Genomic DNA, 13032 nt, shown 5'->3' with positions numbered 1-13032 from the left:
TCTAGCCCAGATGGCCAGCCGGCCTCTTTCTAGACTGTACAGAAGCAATAATTTTTGGTAGTCCAGGTTCATGTTCCCAGATAATCTCATATCTATGAGAACTCTGCCATCTGCTTTTGTCTTCAACTGTGAAGTGAATCAGCAGAGGACAATGTTCCGAACAAGAAGTAGTCAGATGCACTACCAGTGCTGCTGGAAATAAAACATACCATTTATCTTCTACACAAGCCCTATCAAGGGGGACTCCAACATTGCTATGACCCTCCTGGCCATTATCGTATGTGTAAAGAAGTCCAGAAAACCCTAAGTCACTCAATTCACACATTGTCAACGCGTCATTGAATGCCGCCATTATATTCTCAGCACACAATGAGCTATAAAAATGCGCATACCATAGGATCTCGTTCAAGTCTCCACACACAAACCATGGGTCATCCGCCACCGCACGTAGACGCTGAAGATGCTCCCACATGATGTGTCGGTTCACAACCTTTGGTTCCCAGTAAACAAACATGCCTCGCCACTGAAAAATTTCGCTGCATTAAACACCAATGTATTAATGTATCTAGAGCATGAATGGAGGACTTCAACTTGCAAAGATTCATCCCAAAACAAAGCAAGTCCTCCACTTCTCCCATCACTACTCAGACCATGACAACCTTCAAAACTAGTCTCCACCTTAACTTCTCAAGTTTCTGTGAAGCTTCCCTTGTCTCAATAAGAAAAACAAGCTTGGGGACATTGCGGGGCCACAACCTCACGAACTGTACGGCGATTCCCTCCTCCACAGCAGTTCTAGGCGAGCATATTCATTATTCCACAGATTCATTCAACAATCCAAAACAGAATCAATTCTGCGTTTAGGTCATAAATACATCCACATAACAGATCAGTTAATGAAAACAAGCCACGAGAACTACTCAACATCGCAAAGACACTGTAAAACTACAGTACCAAAGCGAAGAAAGCAAATCCACCTGAAGGAGCTGACTAGGGCAACAGCAATACGCCCATGCATGAAGCTACATTCATAGAAGGGTCGGATAAAACAGCACAACTGGCGAAGCAAGTTGGCTGGAGGCGAGTAGGTTCACCTACCGCTATGCGAAGGGGTCAGAGAGAGCAGAGGCGGCGGCGCCGCCGCCGAAGTGGCAGCCGGAGGCGGCCGCGCGCGAGACCTAGATCGCCTCCTGTTTCGTGAAACTCACGTACGGACCGGTTTGCAATACGTACACGCGGCGAAGCGTGCTTGCGGCTCCCTGTTCCTCGTGCAATTGACAGCTTGATCTGGCCCTTGCAGCTAGTTTGTGGTTGCGCTGCTCTGCTCTATCGTTGCCTGAGAGTAGGGTCCCCCGTGCTGCCCCGATCTGCCGTCTTCCCTGTTCCCCTTAATTTCCTCAAAAATTACATCTGGAGGTTGGAGTAAGATATTATTTCGATGTTTTAATCGTCTTCCATCGTGCACTCGTGCTTGGTTGGCCGCTGCATGCCAATTCCTCCATTGTGCATTGTTGGCTCAGTTTGCTAACACATTTCTTTGCACTCGTTGTTTTTTGTTTTTGTGCTCTTTTCTTCAATGTGTGTCCTTGCATGGTTTTTTTTTCCGACCTGTCTGATTCTTCTCCACCAAAATAAAATAAATGATTCTTTCAGGCAGAAGCATCCACTTCATTGTATACAATTCATTCTTGTTTCTTTAGTGTTAGAGTGGCACCTTCTTTCCCAACAAGTAGAAGCGTAAAAGGGAGAATCCTTAGCAGGTCAACAGCTCGAAATAAGATTGCATGGTGACTGCATAATTCTAATATGAAACTGTTAGAGCATACCGTATGTGCACCTGTATAGGCTTGTACATACGTACGACAGTTGCAGTGCTGCCCCTTGTATAGGTTAGTGGCGCACGTCCTCGAGTAGTGGCTCAGTGGCTCACCCCATGATCTCCACTAGGCCGGTGTGGCTCTGCAAGTGTACATATACCCACTACCTGTGTTCTAATGAGATGTGCGTGAGTTCTCTCCCTAATATTCAGTTAACATGTTATCAGACACCCCCTCCCTGCTCAATCCATCTGCCCAGGCTCCTGAACTTCCGCTGCCGCTATGGAGCACACCGGCAACACCGTCGTTGATGCCCTTCCCCTGGCCAATCCGCCCCCTGTTCCTGCTGCTGGCGCTCCCACCACCGTGCCGCCCGTCACCGCCCCCGCCCCAGCCCGCTACATCAACTGGCTACGGGCCGTTGGCTAGCTACAGCACCCCGGGCGCTTCTTCCTCCGCTCCGTCCCCGGCGACCCGGCGTGGGACATGGCCTCATTCCAGGCCGCCCTGCACAGCGCCGCTGCCAGCCCTTGACCTCGGGGTCCACTCCAGAGTGGTACCTAGACTATGGCGCTGTGGTGCACATGTCTTCATCGTCGGGTAACCTCCTGTCCGTCCATCCCTCCTTTTCTGATTCCCGCATCATTGTGGGCAGTGGTGAGTGCCTGCCGATCACACACGTCGGCACCGGCTCTCTCGTCACCAGCAGTTCATCTATTCAACTCCGCAACGTGCTCGTTTCTCCTTCCCTTAATAAAAATCTTCTCTCTGTCCGATAACTTTGCCGCGATAATCCTATTTCAGTTGAATTTGACGCTTGTGGTTTCTCTCTTAAGGACATCCAAACCAAGGTGGTGATCCTCCGCTCTGATTCCGATGGCGACCTCTATCCTGTGGGCAGTCCAGCGCTTCGCTCTTGGACATTCTTTGCTGGCATTGCTGACACGGACCTCTAGCACCGGTGTCTGCGGCATCCCAGGTCTGCCTCACTCTGCCTCATCGCCGATCAGCTTCCGCTGGCCTTCAGCAAGGACGCGCACCATGTCTGTAGCGCCTGTCATTTAGGAAAACACAAGCGTCTCCCATTTCAGTCATCTAGCAGTAGCAGCATGTTACCGTTTCAGCTCTTGCATCTTGATGTATGGACCTCACCGGTTGTAAGAAACTCAGGATATCAATTGTTTTTGGTGGTGCTTGATGATTTTACTCAATATGCTTGGACTTTCCCACTCAAACACAAGTCGGAAATTTTTGCTGTTCTTCTTGACTTCTTCGCCTACGTCCAGACACAATTCCAGCTCCCTATCCTCGCGCTTCAGACCGACAATGGCCGCGAGTTCGACAATGTTGTTGTCCGCTCCTTCCTCGCTCGCCATGGCACCCACTTCCACCTTTCCTGCCCATATACAAGCCCACAAAACGGCAAGGCCAAACGGGCGCTCCGCACACTGAATGATGGGGTTCGCGTCCTTCTATTCCACGCCGGCATGCCGGCCCGCTTCTGAGCTTAGGCGCTCAACACCACCACCTACCTCCTCAATCGCCGGCTATGCCACGCAATCGCACCATGAACACCGCACGCCTTCCTGCTCAGCGTTGAGCCCGATTACTCCTTTCTCCGCGTCTTTGGGTGCTTGTGTTTTCCCAACCTTGCATCCACGACGCACCACAAGCACGACCACCGCTCCGTTGCGTGCGTGTTCCTCGGTTACCCATCTGATCACCGTGGCAACCGGTGTTTTGATCCTGTTACTCGGCGTGTGTTCACCTCACGGCATGTCATCTTCCATGAGCACGTGTTCTCCTTCACTGCCTCATCCGCACCCGCCGTGCCCTCGCCATGGACCCCTGCTGCTTCTCCATCTATGGTGCAGGTGCCGATCGTCATCCAGCCTGCGGAGTGCGCGTGCGGCTCCCTGGCCCCTGCTGCGAGCTCCACCACAAGATCTTCCTCGAGCGGCTCCATGCCCCGTGCCCCACACGCGCCATCTGGTATTACACCTCCATCGTCCACTTGGGAGCGCATGGCTCTCCCACGCCTCACTCCGACACGCCATCAGCAGGTTCGAACGATGCCTTCGGATCGACCTCTGACAGCCCTTCCGCGACTACGTCTACGTCGATTGCATCGACCCTGAGCTCCTTATCGTCACCTGCCACTGCCACACCCGCCCCGCCGGTTGCTATGCCCATGGTCACACGTGCCCAGCGTGGTATCTTCAGGCTGAATCCATGCCACTGCGACGCCACCACCGCCACGACTTCCACACCGGTCACGCCTGTTCCCAGCTCTGTGTGCGGCCGTGCGCGACCCCCACTGGTTCGCCACCATGCACAATGACTACGATGTGCTCGTTCGCAACTGCGCTTGGAGCTCTTGCCGCGTCCTCCTGGTGCTAGCTTAATCACCAGCAAGTGGGTCTTAAAACACAAGACTAATGCCGACAACTCGCTCTCCCGCCACAAGGCGCGCTGGGTGTCAGCGGCTTCCGACAACGCGGCAGCGTCTATTATGGCGAAACATTTTCGCCCGTTGTCAAGCCCGCTACAATTCGCGTGGTGCTGACCCGGGCTGTGTCGCGCGGCTGGCCAGTGAATCAACTCGACGTCTCCAACGCTTTCTTGCATGGTGAGCTCTCCAAGGAAGTGCTCTGTCACCAGCCTACTGGGTTCGTGGATGTTGATAGGCCGCATCATGTCTGCCGCCTCGCCATGTCCTTCTACGGCTTGAAACAGCAGGCCTGGTTCCTTTGCTTCGCCGGCTTCGTCCACACCATCGGATTCACGGCCACGCGCTCTGACTCGTCGCTCTTCGTCCTCCACCACGGCGCCGACATGGACTACCTGCTGTTCTATGTTGATGACATAATGCTCACCGCGTTGTCAGCGCCTCTCCTCCAACGCGTGATCACTCAGCTCACCACCCAATTCGCTGTGAAGGATCTCGGTACCCTCCACTTTCTTCCTCGGCATCCGCGTCACCCGGACACCCGCATAATTTTAATATGAAACTGTTAGAGTATACCGTATGTGCACTTGTATAGCCTTGCACATACGTACGACAGTTGACAGTGCTGCCACTTGTATAGGTTAGTGGCGCATGTCCTCGAGTAGTGGCTCACCCCCATGATCTCCATTATGCGGGTGTGGCTCTCCAAGTGTACATATACCCACTGCCTGTGTGCTAATGAGCTGTGCGTGAATTCTCTCCCTAATCTTCAGTTAACAGAAACAAATACGTTACATCTTTGCAAATAATAAAAGTAACTAAGATAAATAAATAAATAGAAAAGGTACGTCTGCTATAAATAAATAATAAAAGTACTTAAATCTGCTCCTACTGTTGTAGGGAGGATCACCAGGAGCACCAACTGTTGTAACTAGGAACAAAACCCAACTGTAAGCAAGCCTCTTGGACCGGCGAGGTGAATCCAGCAAGGTGACCTCTTTGTCTCCTGATGCGCCGGATTTAATTTTTAATTATTTGACTTCACCCTTTCTTGACTGTGACATCGCAGGTGGTCACCATCGACAATCCATCCGTCCTATCCGACAACATCACCACCAGCTATCACCACGACAAATTCATCATTGCCCCCCGAGCTGATCAGGGCCTTCCCCTGTTCAGCTTGTCCTTGCGTTCACGTCTAGATTTGGACCTGTTCGTATCCTGATGCATGTGATTAATGGACTACTACCCAAGAGGTCAAGAGAACATGTACTAAGATCTGTCCGTCAACACTATGTTAGCTAGATAGGTTCAGACAGTGTTTACTTAACTGTTTCGTACATCTTTCTGTGGTCTTTTCTTTGTCGAGAATGGTCACGGCGTGCCTTTTTTTCCATTGGAATGGGTGGGTAATATATGTTCTTGAAGCTGATAGTTTGCTAGATTGCTTTCAGATCAGTAAGGTTGTACATGATGTGGATGGTGATGTTGCCGTTCATTAATCCGGCTGTCAAGTATGCAGCCAGCGCTGGAATGGGATAGCAGAAATAAGGAAGGGTCGTGGATCAGCATGTCCGCCGTCCACTGGCGCACGTGGAAATAAGAACATAGAAGTTCAGAACCGGTATTCAGATGTTGCCGTTCCTTCCCGTGTTAATGCAGTAATTAAAACCTGCCTGCCTCTCATATTTTACTTTAATACACAGCAACATCCTCCCCGTTGTCCTGATGGTCCCGTGTACATAGCATAGGTAGGGACGTGGTCGGCCTTGGCCTGTTCTTCTTTTTTGGCCAGGGTTTCAGGCTGGAAGCTGACAACTGCTCTTTAGGGGCTTGGAAAATGCGCTTTTCTGTTACAGAGTACTTAGTGGACTAGTTACGCAACAAAACATTCTCATGCATTTGTGTGTTACTTCTTAGGGAGTATGGACGTATTCCTTGTGGAAACATTGTAGACTTGTGACAGAGTACGTACAGCTTTGGCCCTTGTGTTATGTTACGCTATGCACCATGGTGGGACCGATAGCGGTCGTCTAATATATCACACAGCACCCTTGTAGTCATGATCAATCAATCACCTGCCCGAATCGAGAGCCACGGCGGAGGATCAAGATATAGTCGAAGGGTAGACAAATGGAAGCACAACCGAACCCATCATTCATCATACCTCCTGAATCGTTGGATCAGTTCATGCTCAATTAATGGTTCTACTGGCAGACTTGATATGCAATTGGAAGCAAATGCAACTTCCACTTGTTTCTACTCAAAATTGAAGGTCTTGTTCTATCCAACTTCAGCAAAAGTCTTACAAACCGAACTCATCGTCTTAATTTATGAGCCTGGAATAAACAATCGTCGAGTCTGAAACTAAGCTGGTAGGAACAAATTAAGCATCTCAATGAAGATCTCAAGTAGGCAGCAATGGTTTGGTTCATCATGGGAAAAATGCTTGTTCCCTAGACTGACAGAAGCAAGAAGAGAATTCAGGCATGAGTGGACAAACTTTGGTGATCGGAACAATCCGGTCATGGAGACATGGATGTCAATGAAATTAATCTTCTGTTAGCTCCTCCTGCCTTCAATGCCATTTGAAAGTAGGCACATACAAACAGTTGGTTCAGTTACATAATGTAACAGAAAGATGAAATGAAACAGAGTTGATATAAGAAAATGCTGGTGGTGGACTCTCTGCTAATTTAATCATTTGCGCTCTATGTAATAATCTTGTATCCGGCAGCAGACAGGCAAAGAATTACTGTGTATTTAGGCATGCATGACAACTAACCAATGCCAAATTCCTTACATTTTAAACAAAATTGAACTAGAGAAAACGCCGAAAGAACAGATGATTTGTAGTATAGTACCTTTTTTCCGGCCTCTGCATCAGAACGATGCATACGGCCACATTTATTAATAAGCAAATAAGTTCAACACATGTCTTGAAGTCTCAACCAAACAATCCAAAAGAATGCTCACAAAGAGTAGAAGAGAAAAAAGTAAAGCCACAACCGGCTAGCAAAATAAAGATATGAAAACTAATTGCATATCCTATTACATAACCGCCATCCAAACCGGTTAAAAATAGCCCGTGCTATCATCTCCCATCGGATAGATCCAGTAACCAAACGCTCCGTGGCCTCCGTCGGAGTGAGTAGCGACCACATACTGATCAACGCAGTGGCTCGGAAGATAACCTGCAAAAAATTAGTATTTGTTGTTCTGTTAAAAGTCAAATCATTTCTGCAGTTCTAGACTGCCCATAATAAAGCACATACTCCTACATGAATGTGTCTCGCTGTCACGGAATCTATCCCGTCAAGCCACATCCCAAATAACATGTTGATAGTATTCGGAGGAGTAATATTAAAAACTATGTGAACAGTCTGCCATAATTTTTTTGCCAACGGGTAGTCAAGAAAGAGGTGTTTGATGGATTCATCCCGGTCACAAAAATTACATCTTTTAGATCCGGTCGAGTTGCATTTTGCCAAATTGTCCTTAGTTAAAATGACTTGTCTGTGTACAAACCACATAAACACTTTAACTCTCAAAGGTACTTTGACATTCCAGACATGTTTCGAGCTAGGAATAGAGCTAGCGTTGATAACATTCAGATACATGGATTTAACCGTAAACTCTTCATTCCTAGTTAGCTTCCAGCACAACTGCTCTAATCATTGAGAAAGCTGCACATCCATCAATCGTCTGGTGGAGCCAAGCTTCCCAACGGTTTCCAGCCAGCTAGTATAGTACCTGATTGCTCATACACTAACAGGGATAGCGCAAGGCAATCTGTAGATGCACACATAGCTAGCTGCGTACACACGTATATGTAGGAGGAGCTCACGTACAAGCACTAGTATTGGCTTGCTGCCTTGTACTGAAGCTGATGGAGTGGAATGAGTTACAATCCGAGGTGTAGCCTTAAATAGCAAACTGAACCGACCTTGCCGGCTACCTGATATAAGCACTTTACGTCAAGCACTAGTGCTATACATCACTGCTGACTACTATTACTTAGCTACTAAGCCTATGGTAGCTACAGTCATTTTTCTTTTTTTCACTGCTGCGGACATGCAGCTACATGCATGCATGCATCGGCGACAAGGGTGAAGCCTACGATCTCCCCCACAACCTTGTGGATGAAGCTTGATGTTGACGATCTCAACCTTGTCGTTTAGTTCCTGAAGCTGTACGTGGCTCTAGAGTCTTTGTCAGGATGTCAGCTTTCTACTCACCAGTACGAATGAACTCCACGCACACAGTGTCCTTCTCGGTGCAATCACAAGTACTGGGTTCTTGCAGAGGGAAATCGTAAACTTGTTATCGACGAAGATGAGTGCAGGGGCGGTGTCTTTGTTGAGCATATCGCCGAGGAGGCGAGCAAGCCAGATTCCTTGACTGGCCGCTGTAGCTGCCACCTTGTACTCTGCCTCGCACGAAGAAGTGGCGACAACGTTCTGCCTCACCGATTGCCTACTAATGGGACTGCTCCTGAGGAAGAACAGTATGCAAGAAGTGCTCTTCCGGGAGTCCAGATCACCAGCTTGGTCGGAGTCGTTATAGCTGACCAAGCTCTTTCTGACGCCACGATGATACACGCGTCCGTGCGTGAGTTTACCCGCGATGTAAAGGATTAGGTGCTTGACGGCAGCGAGATTATTGCTTGCCAGGGCTTCCATGAACCTACTCAGGTACCTAATAGTGAACGTGATCTCAGGTCAGGTGTGCACAAGATACTTGAGGCTCCCGATGATGCTGCAGTAGAGGGTAGCATCCACCGCCTTCTCGGAGCTATCCTTGTTGAGCTTTATCCATGGCTTCATTGAAGCGTGCATGACATGTCGATCCTTCATGCCTGCTTGGTTGAGCATCTTGGCAGTGTAGGCCACCTGCTTGATCGTGATGCGACCATCCGCCTGGTTCACCTCCATCCTGGGGTATTACCGGAGATGTCTGAGGTAGTACAGGAGCAGTATGATGCATTTCTCCCTCGAAGCGTTAGTTCTCTTCAGGCTCTACCCCGGCGATGACCACGTCATCGACATAGATGCCGATGATGAGCAGTGTGTTAACGGTGCCACGCGACTACATGCCGTGCTCAGAAGCACTACATGAGAGGGCGGAAACACATCGTCATTGCTGCAAATGTGGCAATGCAAGGTTCAGTTGAGAGCCTTTTACTTGCTTCATCTGATTTCAAAAGCGACTATTTACATACTTTATCTATGCCAATGAACAGGTCTTAACCAGATCTCTAAGACATAGGGAGAGTTTCCTTTCTTATGATTTCTCTTAATTATATTGTATGCATGCCACTGATGTGAGGTTTTATCCTTGTGTATTTATTTTAACAACCTTTTGGGTCAATCTTTCCCTAATATTAAAGGAAGGATTGTTTCTCCACTTTTTATTGTCCACGACAGGACCATCAGCTTTTTCGTCCGTCTTTGGTTCCTATATATTGGTCCGTTTTTAAGGAAAAGAAAAATACTGAACCAGAAAAAACAAAACGCCAACAACAGGATTAGATCATTGGAATATCAGCACGCTATCCGCGCTGCCAACCATCTAGCTGGGCTGCTGCGTGCGTCAAACTAAAGCGCCTTTTTCTTTTGATACAGAATTGGGCATGCGGAAATAAGGTATTAAGTCGCGCAAGGAGTTCTTTTTGTACTTTTTTTTAGTACGAGGCTGGCCCAACTAATCGACAGCCTGGACTCAGCCCGTTTAACAATGCAGCCGCAATTAATTGATTATCTGGCCTCCAACTATTAAATAGTCCCACCTTGTTTTTCTTATATTCGACCCTTTCAATTTATATATCTCTTTGAAGTTCCTGGGTGTCAAGGAAATGTCTCGGGAATTAATAAGCAAGAATAGCAAGGGATGAGGAATAGAAAACACTTCGGCCCAGGCTCCAGCTACGTGATGGCAAAAAAAAAAGGTCTTCCAAATTCATAGCTTCCATATCTTTTATGCTCTTTATTATTTACCGGGTACAAACTGTTACTTTCTTAGGTAGATCTATATATATTCATTATTCTGATCGTTACTTACTCTTTCAAATAAAGTGCACTAAGTGGCTGTACTAGCTATGTGGTTTGTTTTCCTCTAATGTGTATTTGAATCATTGAATATGTTTAACTATAACAATTGCGGTATGAGGAAGACATGCATGAAAAAAGTGATTGATTAAATACATGGTATATGTTGGTTTTCTCACTAATCTGCTTTTATCTTTATTTACATCCTTCATTTTTAGAGGAGAATTAATCAGATGTTTCACATGATTTTATGTGTTATTATTGGGCTAGGGCCATATGACATTTTATATATTTTTCTTATAAACAATACTTTTGTATTTTTGCTTCTTTCCACCGCCACTCTGAATTTTTGGATGTACTGAATAATACATATTTCAATTCTAGAAAATATCATAAAAAATATGTGTTTCAATTTCAAACTTTCTGCCTCAGTGGTAACAGCTAATCAAACTTTTGCTAGCTTTAGGAATAATTGTATTATTAATTTTCAATTCAACCATAGCTGACATAATTTGCCTTATTCGCTGTAACAAAAAAATTAGGTAGATATTTATTAGTTTAGATGTATGCTGTTCTTTAGGACGGAGGCTACGTATGCAGATAACTTTTTCCATTTTGACGCACTGTAAGGTCTTTTGAAAACAGAGAGCTAGAGTGTGATGACCAAGCTCATTGCCCTTGAGATTGTCATGTTTGTCGTGAGGTGGACAATGTGACCATGGTGGCGAAGAGAGTGGTAACACGGATGGGTCACTTGGAGCGTGCGAGGATTTTTTCTTGTTCTCCCGTTGCAACGCACGGGCATATGTTCTAGTTAACTACAAATACAGTAAACCTTATTCACTTGCCAAAAACATATTCTGAAAGTAATTTATTTTATCAACCTTTTGGTCCAAGATTTGGATGCAATTTATATGCTGCTACAACTATATGACGTTGAGAGAAGGGAGTTGTTATGCATACTATGTACTAAAGAATATGTTAGCGGCTTCTTGTAAGTACAATTGTTGAAGCTCTTCAGCAATATTTTTTTATCAATTCTTCAGCAACTCTGCACTGTTTCTCTATTATTCCCTCATGTAGACTTCCTTTTTCCCCCAAAATATATTCCACAAGGCTCCCAATGTTCTTGTAACCGATGGTGTACAGCCTATGCTGGTTTGCTAACTATAATTTAGAATTTCCTCTCAGAGAAGGGAGTTGTTATGCATACAATAACAATCATTCTGAGCAATGAGCTGCCAAATTGCAAGGTACATGAGTTGCATAAATATTAAGTACAAATGAAAAATGTCAAGATATCTTGGGTGACAGAAATATTACAAGTAAAATTATATGTCACTTAGAAGAACCCTTGCAATGTAAATGAGTTAATTTTTTTTGGAGAGCCTAGGTATTGTTTTAATGAGCTTCCTGGGTGATTCAGGGCCACAGACGATTTTTGGATGGTATGTAAGATTTCCGAAGTTCAGGAATGTCTTAGATGGTGGCAAATCGAGATGACAGATTTTTGAAGAAATAAGATTATGAGAATTTTAGGGCCAGGAAAAATTAAGAAACTGGAGGTCTAGCAAAAAAGGGCTAGGAGAAAGATGTTTATTTGTCTTCTTTCAGGGAGGTGTGGTTAAGGAACCACATGAGTGACGAAAAGAAATAACTGGAATAGAGCATCAGTATTTGTCTGCGTATGCGTGAAAACAACATGTCATCGTGTCCTTGTAGAAGCATATAAAATTAGTGCAATTATTTGGTCGGTGTGTTCTTTTATTCCATGGCAACGCAATAGCATTGGACTAGTTATATAATAAAGTGAGAGTGTCTTTTGGTCATATTAATTCTTCTAATATGTTATATGAGCTGTTCGAAATTTGGGGCCCTATTTTGATTTCCGCTAAGGGCCCCAAATGTCTGGTGACAACCCTGATCAAATCGAACACCTAAAGTTGTCCATTATTGGAACTTGCATGCCTGTCACAAGAAATTTTTATTAGTGAGCCACATCATTATCCATTATTGAACATCATGACCAAGCGCAACTCTAGGGGTCACAAACGGCACAGTAACAATGTTGAAAGTTTGGGATGACTTCCATACAATACGATTTCGTGACTTCGGGTCCCCATTTTTTCATGCAGGATAAACGACATTCTAATTTCGTGCATAAAGTGTCTCCAAATGCAATTGCAGTAAAACATGGATTTGTAGAGAAGAACACACATTAAAAGAAGTCCATATTGTGAAATATCCAAGAAAATTCGTGTAGTTTGGGTGAAAATATTATTCTACTCTAATAGACATGAGACATGAAACATATAGCGAAAGGGAGATCAATTTTGTACCAACATAAATGGAATTTCCGAGCTGCAAAATAACCACGAGGCAAAGAAGAATAGCTTTCCCTTCCATAAGACCAGACACAAAGTTCTTCTTGTCCTCTCTATTTGGCCGTGCAAAAGTTTACACGATTATATCCTTATATATAAACTTGCAGCTACAGATCATTTACCCAATATATTACTCAATTAATATCAGAAAGATCTGAGCATATCACTATCCATATTATTTTTAAATGATTCTATCTTTAAGATGGTATCCTTATAACATCCTTTTAAAAAATGGTTCTATTTTTAAGATCGTATCCTTTAAACATCCTTTTAATAAATGGGTTCTATCAATAAGATAGCATCCATTTAAGAATTATTCTTTCTTCCTATGGATG

The 13032-nt window shown here is 45.4% G+C and overlaps 1 long non-coding RNA gene across 1 annotated transcript; it reads left to right on the top strand.

Moving 5' to 3' along the window:
- The first annotated feature begins 2015 nt into the window (after positions 1-2015).
- LOC125549598 lies at positions 2016-3023 on the top strand. The gene is made up of 2 exons (XR_007301403.1): positions 2016-2417; positions 2654-3023. It is a non-coding gene; the product is annotated as an uncharacterized LOC125549598 (long non-coding RNA).
- Positions 3024-13032: the final 10009 nt, after the last annotated feature.

Source organism: Triticum urartu, chromosome 3, assembly GCF_003073215.2.
Source record: "Triticum urartu cultivar G1812 chromosome 3, Tu2.1, whole genome shotgun sequence".
NCBI lineage: Eukaryota > Viridiplantae > Streptophyta > Magnoliopsida > Poales > Poaceae > Triticum > Triticum urartu.
The sequence above is the reverse complement of the archived record's forward strand: the minus strand, read 5'-3'. Positions and strand labels throughout refer to the sequence as shown.